The sequence below is a fragment of the Otolemur garnettii genome, unplaced genomic scaffold, assembly GCF_000181295.1.
Source record: "Otolemur garnettii isolate 467f Iridium unplaced genomic scaffold, OtoGar3 scaffold00012, whole genome shotgun sequence".
Classification (NCBI taxonomy): Eukaryota; Metazoa; Chordata; class Mammalia; order Primates; family Galagidae; genus Otolemur; species Otolemur garnettii.
Window position 1 is genome coordinate 2,133,399 of NW_003852407.1, and position 11,658 is coordinate 2,145,056.

An 11,658-nucleotide genomic window follows, 5' to 3' on the forward strand; every position below is an offset into this window, starting at 1 on the left:
GGGTCAAACTCATCATTCTGAGGGCCCCTATGACCGTCTCAAAAAAAGAAATTAGACAAATTGTAACACATAATCAGGAAGAATATACTCCTCAAAAATGCCCCCTCCTCCCACACACTAAGTACAGCTGATTAGGGGGAAGCCCCTTTTGATGAATCTACATGTCTTACAATACATTATCACTACAGAGAAAATTATAGTAAACAAAATAAAGACGAATGTGCTTATAAGAACATTTGCTTTTGAAAGAACATGAAGTCTGTTCTTTTTATTTTTCTCTATGGCTATTTCTAAATAATAGATTATGAGACTAAATCAATAAAAGAGCAAGAACCACCCATGTGTGGACAGGTACACGTGCACACACATACACGCACCCCCCAGAGAGACCACAGCACAATATCCAGGGTAACATGGTCAATCCCCAGAACAGAGTTCCCCAAGGCAATACTTATTATACAGGTTAAATTAAAGCAATTCAATCTGCTGAGAGTCACACAGCAGCTGCTACAGGAATTTCAGAGAGACTCTCCAGGAACTATTCTGACCTAGAAAATCTCTCGCTCAGCTGGAAAAAAAGTTGCAATTGGAAGCTGTGCCTTGAAAATCACAAAAGATTGTCAGACATGTCACCACCATCATGTAAAGTGCCAGACCTGGTAATTTATACTCAAACCCCACTTGCCCATAAATAGTAGGTGTTGGCCCAAATTACCCCCAAGAAATACATGAGGCTTTCTGCCTTTCTGAACCTCAGAACACACTTGGTGATGTAAGAAAGAAAGGAAACCGAGAAACTGCCATCAACATAACTGAGGACCCAGCAGTGCTCAGGATGCCCTGGGGTTTCCCACAGGGTGGACTGGTTAACCCTTACATTAACTCTTTGAATTAACTCCACTATGCAAAAAGTGAGCAAGGCTCAAAGTAAAAGAAGTCTGGGGACCAGGATTTAACTCAAATTAGCCAGGGATAAAAGGAGTTCCCAGGAAAGCAAGGATGTTCACAAAAGGCTCCCAGAGATGCATCTTGGACTGATTCAGTCCTTCCCCTGTGGCTTTCCTGGGTTGGTGGTACTTGCTCCCATCCCACCAAACCAATCATTCCCACCTTCAGCTCCAGGTGTGATTCAGCAGTCTCTCTTTACCTCTAGTAAAACCTGTTCAAAAAACACTACTATATTCGGCTCTTTAAATTGAGCAGAAATTGAAACGACCCCTTTCTCTGCTTGGGGAGTTTACATTTTCATCCTGAACTCCTCCTAACTTCCCACACTGGTGAAGCCATCCTTTTCTGAAATCCTACCAATCAGAGGCCACTGATGGGTACTGCTGGGTAAGTCAGATGTTAGGAAACATCACACTCAGGACTGGCTACATAATTTGGAGGGCCTGCTACAAAATAAAATTACAGCTTCCCTTATTCAAAAATTAAGAATTTCAAGACCATGAGAGTACAGCATAAAAGCAAGCACAGACCATTCTAAGCAGGGGGCTCCATGCAAGTGTCAGCACAGCCTGGCCCACTCGGGACTCTCCTCCCCTGGCCCTGGCCCCTGAGTAAGCCTAGAGCTGCACACAGCCCTCCTAACTTGGAGAGGCAGGGCCCACATCCTCCCTAGCCATCTTGCCCTCTGTCCATGACCATCACTACCTACTTTCCTCTCTGTCTTCTGATACAATCCTGACTACACATAGGGAAGCCCTTTCTTTCTTCTGCTCCCCAAGACAGGTGCACAAGACCTTTTCATATTAAGAGTATCACTCAATTTCTATGCTGCAACAGACAAGGGTCAACATGCTAACACACAGAGGGGATATGGAGTCTATTAAAGTTCTCATAGCAGAGACACCTAAGTCCCCAGGGCCAGATTCCCTTTGAGATGTCTCAGCTGAGCTGCCATCAGCTTGAATTCCTGAAAGTGGGCTTCATAAACCACTCCCGCCCTGAGGAAAAGACATTTAGAAGGCAAAGTCGACCGGGATTATAACCCAGAATCCAGAGTGAGGGAATAGCTATGAATGCTAGTTCCATTGAATAGAACCCATCTGGCTTTTGGCAAGTTAATTACATAGCTTCTCCAAGCCTCAGTTTCCTAATCTGTGATATGGGGATAATAATGTACTGAGCTAGGAAAAGTGGGCTAAAGCCTGAGACTCACTTTGAGTAGCATCTGGCTCAAACCACAGACCCTGACATGTTCAACTTCTCACCACCTCCCCACCCATGAGTCTGTTCAAAACCTCCAGAGCTCCCAGTGAATAAAATACAGGGGGAAGAACAACAGAATATGATTTTATGATAGCTTGTGTCAGACATCTGGACTGGACTGGAGTAGGGAGGCTAAAGGAGAGAATTTAATACAAATCTCTGACTTAGGGGTCAAACTCATCATTCTGAGGGCCCCTATGACACTAGCTGCTCCAAAAGCTGGTTAGGGAACAAATGAGAGAAGTGTTATTCATTGACTTTCTTCCTCATGGTTAGTAACTGCAGCAAAACATGGGGCCCAGAGGATATGCAGGGTCTAACACAACACCCACCCATCCAACAGGGATCTTGTAAACATGAAAAGGAAAGAGCATATATATGTGCTGAGTGCAGAGCCTGGTATGCAGCAAGTGTGCAAAGAATATTAGCTATCACCGCCATAAGTGGTCTGATTACTTGGGCCCTTTCCCCCTGAGGCTGGAGATATCAACCCAGCAAAACAATAGGCCTAAACTGTACTCCATAGTCTCTAAATTTGGTGACAGCCAAGATCCTGCTTGGGCTTCTCTGTGGTATCTCCTTGCAGGGTATTCCTTCCTGCTGTTCTCTCCCCCTGGAAACCCCTAGTTTAAAATAACCAAAAGAGCACAGAACACATGCACAGTTAAGGAGTTGGTTCAGAAGTGTTTGGACTATTTCACATCTTTCTTTCCTATTTAAGTAAAAGGCTATTCAAACAATCAGGTCATAATTACATGATGATTTCTCCAATCTAAATGTAAGACAAGACAAATAACCACCTGACTTAGGACTTACCAGGACATCAGGGACAGAAATGCAAAAGCAGCCCAGCCCAACATGACCAGGAAAATCTTCCAAATCCCAGAGACTTGGTGGTCATTCCCAACACTGTTACTCTGATGTAAAATGGTCACATGAGGCATTTGATTTGAATTCAAAGTCAGTCATGACTTCAAACACAGATGGCCCCAACCTAAACTGGATCATTTTGCCTCAAGCCTGGAATCCATAGACTTTGCATTGTTCACTCTTTCCCCAAACCAATCCCTTTACTTTTTCCCTGTGGCTCAGTAAAACAACAATTAATAAGAGCACATGGGGAATGGAGTGTTCTCACTAATTAAATTTTCTGGTTAAAGAAAGGCCAGTTCCTAACAAATCTTTCTGTCCCATGTAGTTTCCAAGATATCTGAATCTGCTTTCCTATATCCCAAAGTAGATTCTACAGGAGAGAATGGAAGCTTTGCTTCAGAATTCAATTTCTGGTAGATTTTAGGGCTTTCTTATTCTGAACACCAAAGAGAGATAGTATGATGAGTAGGAGATGGCACTATCTTGGAGTCAGACATTTAAATCTCCAATATGTCACTTACTAGCCAAATGACATTACTCAAATTACTGGACATCTCTGAGCCTCCTGTTTTAATTTGTGAAATGGGGGTAATAACATGTTTCATACATGTATCATACCTGTATCATACATGCCTGGTAACATGTTAGACCTTCAATAAGTGGCAGCATCTTGATTATCCTCAGGGCTCACTATCAGGGGTAGAGAAGAAGATAGAGAAGGTGTAGGAGACGGTGCTGAATCTGCATGAACCACCGCTCCAGCCCTTAATTACCTTCTTAAAGGCCCTGTCTCCAAATACAGTCACATAGGGGCTAGAGCCTCAGCATATAAATTTGGGAGAAGGGACACAATTCCATTCATAACAGATGCATATAATATTGGTGTTGCCGTAAGAGTCTAATGGAAAAGCTATGTCGCGAAGAATAAGCAGGCTTATTGAAATTGTTTTAAATAAAGGTGACCATCTGCTCACTCAGGCAAAGTGGCGAGCTTCTTTATTTGCAGTTGGCTTATACAGGGAATTTTGTACATGAACACAATGCAGCAATGACCTCACTGATCCATTTAAACAGTTTATGACCACCTGCCCTGTAAATAGCTCCTACCTGGCAATCTGATAATTCACCCAACATACACCTTTAAGTATAATCCTTTCAATATAACCCAGTTTAACATAACTTAATGAAGAACATGTTGTCAGTTATTACTTTCTTTGATCTTGTCTGATGAAGCCTGAGGCTATGGGGGAAAGAGACAATTTGAATGTCTGTTCTACTAACCATGCCATTTGGAGGCAGTTACTTTGAATCTTTAAGCAAAGCATAGTGAAACTTCTTGGGCATATAGGAGTTTGTGTGCAAACCTCTGCTCCTATGTAGGCCTTAAGTCAGGGGAGTTTTGCTGGAGCCTTTTATAAGGAATTCTCAGGCTGGACTTCTCAAAAGCCTTTCATGAGCCCAAGTTTCATCTGTGCCATTAGATACCTGTATGACATTACCATTCCCAGACCTGTCAGCAAGCAACTTTCATCACTTCCCACAGATCAGGAAAGGTTACTCATGGGTATCTGGCCAATTTTCCAAAAGGCTTTATAGGCCTTATAAAGTCAACCTTAATTCCTTAACGCAGTCTGGAAATGCTATTCCAGCCAAAGCCTTGGGCACGTTAGGCCCACAACTAACCTGGCCATATGGGATTCTGCCTCAGTTTTCTTACAAGTGTGCCTGCACAAAGTCTTTTCACTGCTCTCTCTCAAGCGACTTTTTTGGCCAGAGGCATATAGGCGTTTTGCCTATATTTCCCCCTTCTTTTTCCTATTGGCATTCACATCAGACATCATTAAAGTAAAAATGACAGCATGTCTTTCATTCTCCTTACTAGTTTGATTTAACTTCTTACACATAATATATAAAATTAAGCAAAAGATAACTAACGAAGCAAAAGATCCAATGGTACTTCCAGTAAGTCCATTGATCTTGGGTATAGAATTCATTTGTTCTATTCCTTCTGCTAATCCCTTCAAGATCACATCACTATCCACCTTTTCCAACTTACATTGGAAAGTATAATACACTTCATTCTGTAAATTTACAATATCATTAATTAAATTCTCGTGATTCAACAAATGTTTCCTAACTTTTTCCCAGGGAAATGATGTTTCGTTATATTTTACAGGGGTAATATATTGGATTATTAATATCTCTTTTAGCACACAAAACAATAACCACATTTTTATGGATGCATGTATGTGTATGCATCCATAGCACATATAGTACTATGTACATATACTAAAATAAAAAATTAAGGATGAGAACAAAACAAACCCACTGAAGAATATTACTTATCTCAGGGAACAAAGCAGGAGAAGGAACAAGGGGTCTGAGCAGAGAAGTTTTAACTGCATAATTCTTTTTCTTAAGGAAAAAGCTAGCTGAGGAAAATATTGCAAAGTATTGTTATTAAATCTAAAAGGTGGGCACATGGCTCTGTGCCTAAAGCACAGTGGTGAAGGTGCCAGCCACATACACTGAGGCTGATGGGTTTGAACCCTACCTGGGCCAGCTAGATAGCGATGACAACTGCAACAAAAAAATAGCTGGGTGTTGTGGCCAGCGCCTATAGTCCCAGCTACTTGAGAGGCTACAGCAAGAGAATTGCTTAAGCCCAAGAGCTGGAGGTGGCTGTGAACTCTTAAGCCCAAGAGCTGGAGGTGGCTGTGATGCCACAGCACTCTACTGAGGGCAACATAATAAGACTCTGTCTCAAAAAAAATAATAAAAAACAGGCTTGGCACCTGTAGCTCAGTGGTCAGGTTCAAAACCAACTTGGGCCTGCCAAACAATGACAACTACAACCAAAAAATATCCAGGCATTGTGGCGGGTGCCTGTAGTCCGAGGTACTTAGGAGGCTGAGGCAAGAGAATCACTTGAGCCCAAGAGTTTGAGTTTGTTGTGAGCTGTGATGCCACAGCACTCTACCGAGGGCAACATAGTGAGGCTCTGTCTAAATAAATAAATAAGGTGGTCACATAATTATTCTCTGCACCTTTCTGTATGGTTGGCATTACATACTTTTTTAAAAGAAAAACTAACTACATTTAAAATGATGATGACAATCAGCTGCTTCTAGTTTAAAACAGGACACAGTAAGTAAAAATTTATTTCAGCTGCGGTAAGGATGACACACAAAGCTGCAAAGCACTGTCTGGAACGAATTGCCCAGAGAGAATGGAGGACCTCCCTCTGTCAGTCCTTCAGCTGATGGTCACTTAGAAGCGGTGAATTTGTGTAAAACAATCAGTTCCAAAAAAGAGTCTATAATCTGGATGGTCCTACGGACCAAAGAATTGTATTATAAATGTGTATTTATTTATCAGCTGGTTAGAATTGAAGCCTCAAGGAAGATTTCCCCATAGAGAAAAAAGATGTCATCAACTGTGTTAAGTTCTTAAGTTAGATAGTACTTTGACTTCATCAAAAGTCCTACTTGTTCTGTAATATAAAATTATTGAATTCCAGGGTTGGAAGGGATCTTCATGTAATTGAAATTCTGTACCTTTGCGATGAAAAATAGTAGAAAACAGAATGTTTTAAAATGGGTAATGAAACAGCACAGAAAAACAAGAGGGTTGAATAAGAAATAGCTTTTTTCATTATCTTGAGTGCTGAAGTTTTAGGAAAAGAAGAACTAATTAAAAGCAGGTTGGAGAGCGAGGTAAACTTGTGGAGGCTCTGAGGAGGAAGTCGTGGATATTCTAAGGGCTTTGAGGTTGCTGGTACTGGTTCTTTTTTGTCATTTATGATTCCTACATTTTGTTTCCAACAAAGATCTTTTATTTCCCTTGACAGTCAAGTTGTCACTGACAATCTTATGTTCATTTATTTTCCATAGTTACTGATCTGTGATTTCATGAATTAAGGACCAGAGAAGACATTGTATACGTCCGTTAGTCAAAGAAATTATCTTAGGGAACGTAGGTAAATTCTGGCTGAACTAGGAAAGGGAAAAGAATAAAAGTAAGTGAACATGATTTTGACACGATAGCCCTAAGGGAGAAAAAAATAAACAAATACAAATCAGACAGACCCTGTATTGGCCACTGGCTAGGGACAGTGTGGCTGTAGTCAAAACAGGAACACACACATTCACCAAAAATTAAAAATAGAATTATAATATGATCCAACAATTCCACTTCTGGGTATATACCCATGAAAGCAGAGTCTTGAAGAGATATTTACACACTCACATTCACAGCCACATTATTCACAATAGCCAAGAGACAGCGGCAACCCTGGTGTCCAATAACAAATGGATAAACAACTTACAGGATCACCTGCAGAGGAATATTACTCAGCCTGAAAGAGAAAGAAAAGCTGGACACATACTACAACATGGATGAATTTTGAAGACATCAGGCTAAGTGAAATAAGCCACAGTTCACTTACATGAGGTACCGAGAGTGGTCAAGACCACAGAGAGAGAAAGCGGAATGATGGGTACCAAGGGCTGGGGAACTGGGAAGCGGAGAGTTGTTTAATCAATACAGAGTTTCGGTTTTGCAAGGTGAAAAAGTCCTAGAGATTTTTCCACCATAAGAATACCCCTAACACTACTGAACTGTAAAAAGGTTCAATGGTATCTGTAATATATATTACCACAATTAAAAATGAAAAACTTAAACAAATTAAAAATCAAAAAGTACACTCAGCACAGCAAGGGAGTTTGTGGGGCAGACTGGAGTGTCCTCAGGAAGATAAAAGGAGAGGGTTGAGAGCTGTTATGACATCAGATGAAATAATTTACAGGACAATCACTGCTGGTGGCACAGCTCCTAGAGCTTTCTCTTCTTAGCACTTACCACCATTGCAGTCCAACAGCTGCAATACTTTGACCTCTACATCCCCTTCCAATGCCAAGGTCAATAAAGGCGGAAACCTCACCAGTGCACACTTCCCTGTATCTCCAAAGCTAGCACAGGGACTTAATATTGGTGGATTGAAATAAATGAATTGAATGAATGCGCCACCCCTTAAAAGTCAAATTACAATGAAAGAAAACAATTTCAAAAAATAGGATATAACTGGAAATAAGCACCACAGGTGATAAGACGTGACAGTACTGAGGTAGGTGATGGCATGGTGATTTGGGAAGTTTGCATAAAGAAGGGAGCTGAGTCGGGCCTCAACCCTGCCAGTGCTCCACTTTGCCACCCAAGGGGACTGTGGACGCTTCACTGCTGTTCCACAGAGGACGTGATCCACTCACCAATAATGAAATACAAATAGTTTTATTTTCAAGGTTCTCTGATTTCGTTTGCAAAGTTTATCTTTTGTCCTGTGAGCCTGTGATTAAACAAGAGAAAAGTCAGTGTAATTCATAAGAGCTTAAAGTTCTGATCGACAAGTGTCCATTTCTCTGAGGTACCCCTTCTTTCTCTTTTTAAAATTGACATGGCCTTCCCATTCAACTTCTTTGCATCTCAGGTCCAATGAATTCCTCATAAAATAAATTAGAGCTCTTTGTAAATAAGTAAATAAATAAATGTGTGTATGTATGATGAAAATAAGACCCTGAATTTATGTAACAGCTTCAGAAAGGGTGTCTCTTTTATCTACCAAAAGAGACAGAGAGAAAGCTAAAAACTCTCTGTGGGTTAAAAAGTGGGTAAATGCCCATGTGATTATCATCCTCACCTACGGAGTAAATAAAAGCAGCAAAGAAAGTTCAGGCAACTTGCCCAAGGTCACTCTGGAAGTCAGCAATGGGGAGGAGAACAGAACCCAGGTTTTCCAGGCTCCTGGCTCAGTGCATTTCTCTGAGGGCCATAAATCATAAGAGTGTTTAGGTCTCTCAATTCTCCAGATGTTGCCATCCCCTCAATGTCCTTGTGCCGCCACCCAATGCTTTCACATTTTTTATCAAGTTAGATGAAAGTCTCCCTCCTCCTGACAGCTTTATGACCCCAAGAAACCATTATCTTCCTCTAACTCAGAAAGTTATACTCAATTGTTGGTGCAGTAACCAAACCGGAGTCAAAGACATTTCTATGATGGATGCTCCCTTCAGTGGAAAACAGCTGAAAATATTACTGCTTTGATATTCCCTTTTTTTTTTTTTTTTGCAGGCCTAAAGGTTAATCAGGTGACAATGTTACACAGAAAGTCTCTTTATAAAGTCCAACAACAAAGAGACTGTGTACGTTGGAGAACCGTCCCCAGGCCAGGAATAGTTGTCAGAGCTCAGAACAGGAGTTTGAACAAATGATGGAAATATGAGCATTGTTAATATCACGGGATGGATCAGACATGCAGGGTGGCGATGACTGTGCAGCAGTGTGGACGTGCTCAGTGCCACTCCCCTGGACGCTAAAAACAGTTAAAATGGGAAGTTCCGTGGCATGTATATTTTACCACAATAAAAAAAATTTTAAAGAGGTATCATGCTTTAATACAAATATTTAAGACATAGGTAAGAGGATAAAAATAAACACCAAGAAACTGAGGGAAAGCAATGAGATGAGAAAAATCAGAAGTGAATAGTGTTATAGAAGCCAAGAAAATGAAAGGTTTAAGAGGAAGATGGTGGTTTACTGAGCTAGGGTTTATAGAAGCCAAGAAAACAAAAATATGCCCTTTGCATAGAACTCTGAGGAGGTTACAGGCAACCGTGGTGAGAGCAGCTTTGGGTAGAAACTCAAGCCAAAAGTCACTGTTCAATGATTAAGAAAATTGACCTCGATAAGGACGATGGGAAATGTAGGCATTTCCCTTCACTTAAGTCCCCTTTCCATGGGAAATGTAGATATCCCCCTCCCACAGAAAATCAGGAAAACAAGGCAGTAGCTGGAGATGGTGATGACATTGAAGGGAAGCATTTTTGTTTTGTTCAGTTCAGAGTTGCGCCTACAGTCTAAGAGGAGGAGTCAGTGGAGGGGGAACTATGGTATCAAAGAAGAGGGGATTCACATAAGGTCAAGGTGTGAGTGGAGGAAGAAGGATGATTTCTACACCAGATGAGAAGGAGAGCTTTCAAATGGAGATGGAACTCTTCTTTCTCTACAGAGATAAGCATTTCTTTCTCTAAGGCAGGATAGGACATTTTGTATGGAGATCATGACTGAGTCCACAGCAGGGAAGTTCATTCACTGACATATAAATGTCCTCTATTTTCTCTGGGAAAACCATCTATTAAAGGAAGCAGGGGGTTCTTTGCCTACATAAAGTAAGTGCTCTGAGAGTATTTCTTGATGAACATAACCATCAGGGATGAGTATTCACTACTACATTTTATTTCTCAGCACAAGCGCAGTGCTAATAGAAACTAGATGGTCAATCAGCATTTGTTGAATGAATGAATGAATGCCATGACGGATGCTTATAATGATAACCCTGAGTCATCAAAAGAAGTTCTATTATGTTTCATGTCCTCTATTTGATAAGAAATTGTTTAACATAGGCCAGGCATGGTAAAGTACACACCCATAATCCTAGCATTTTGGAAGGCCAAGACGGGAGGATCACTTGGGCCCAGGAGTTTGAGACCAGCCTGGGCAATATAGTGAGACCCCACCTCTACAAAAACTTTCAAAATTAGCCATATGGTGCTAACCTTGGCAGCACATACACTAAAATTGGAATGATAGAGAATAGATTGGCATGGCCCCTGTGAAAGGATGACACACAAATTTGGGAAGCATTCTGTATTTTTTTTTCATTTAAAACTAGGAGATTAACGACTACAGGCCCACACAAGAGAAAAAAAAACAGTTAAATTCAAGAAGGGGGTGGGGTTCAGTAAGCTCCCACCTAGAAAGACAGTATAGAAAGGAGCTAAGACCAACCAAATGAAAAAAGCAAAGACTGCTTATTCAGAGTTGCCATACCAAGGGAGTCAGCCACCACCACTTAGGTTTTGGCAGAGACTCAAAGGCAGAGGAGTGGGAGGGCTTTGTAACAGGAAAAAGGAAAGGCTTCCGGTGTGCTTGGGCTGGAGGCTGTTGGCCTGGGGAAGCTCCAACTGGGCTAACTAAAAGCAGGTGTCCTGTGTGATAAGTTAGGATGCATACTTGACTTTCTCTGGCTGGTGCTAAGTTAGAAGCAGGGACCAAAGGAAAGCTGTCAGTTATTAATCAAGTCGTAGGCAATGGGGGCTAACTGATACAGAAGTCATTGTTTAACTGCCTAGATTATCACCAGAGAGGGCAGCCCAGCCTGGGGTGAGTCTGACCTTTGGCAGGCTGGCTTCCTAGGTTGCTCACTGAAGATCAAGAGCAGGTCTCCTGGACAGGTTGTTGCAGTCTATTTTTCTATATGGTCTGATCATTGTCCGTTTGTTTATTCAGTCTTTCAGGCATGAAGCAAGAGTGTCAGAGAGGTCAGCAAGAGACAGATCATGGGATTTCATGTTTAAAAAAGAAAAAGATACCTGGGCACGTCTGCTTTCAAAAGGATGGAGTCAATGTACTTTTTCCTATTCCTCCAGCTAAGTCAACTAAAAACTCTGGACATCATAAATAAGAAGAATCTGAAGAGTACAAGAAAAAGGCAGGCCAGACGGATGGGCCCTGGATTTG

General features: G+C 41.3%; 1 non-coding gene across 1 annotated transcript; it reads left to right on the forward strand.

Annotated features, from left to right (window-relative positions):
* The first annotated feature begins 10,686 nt into the window (after positions 1-10,686).
* On the forward strand, positions 10,687-10,793 carry LOC111723556. The gene has a single exon (XR_002772076.1). It is a non-coding gene; the product is annotated as a U6 spliceosomal RNA (small nuclear RNA).
* The last annotated feature ends 865 nt before the right edge of the window (positions 10,794-11,658 follow it).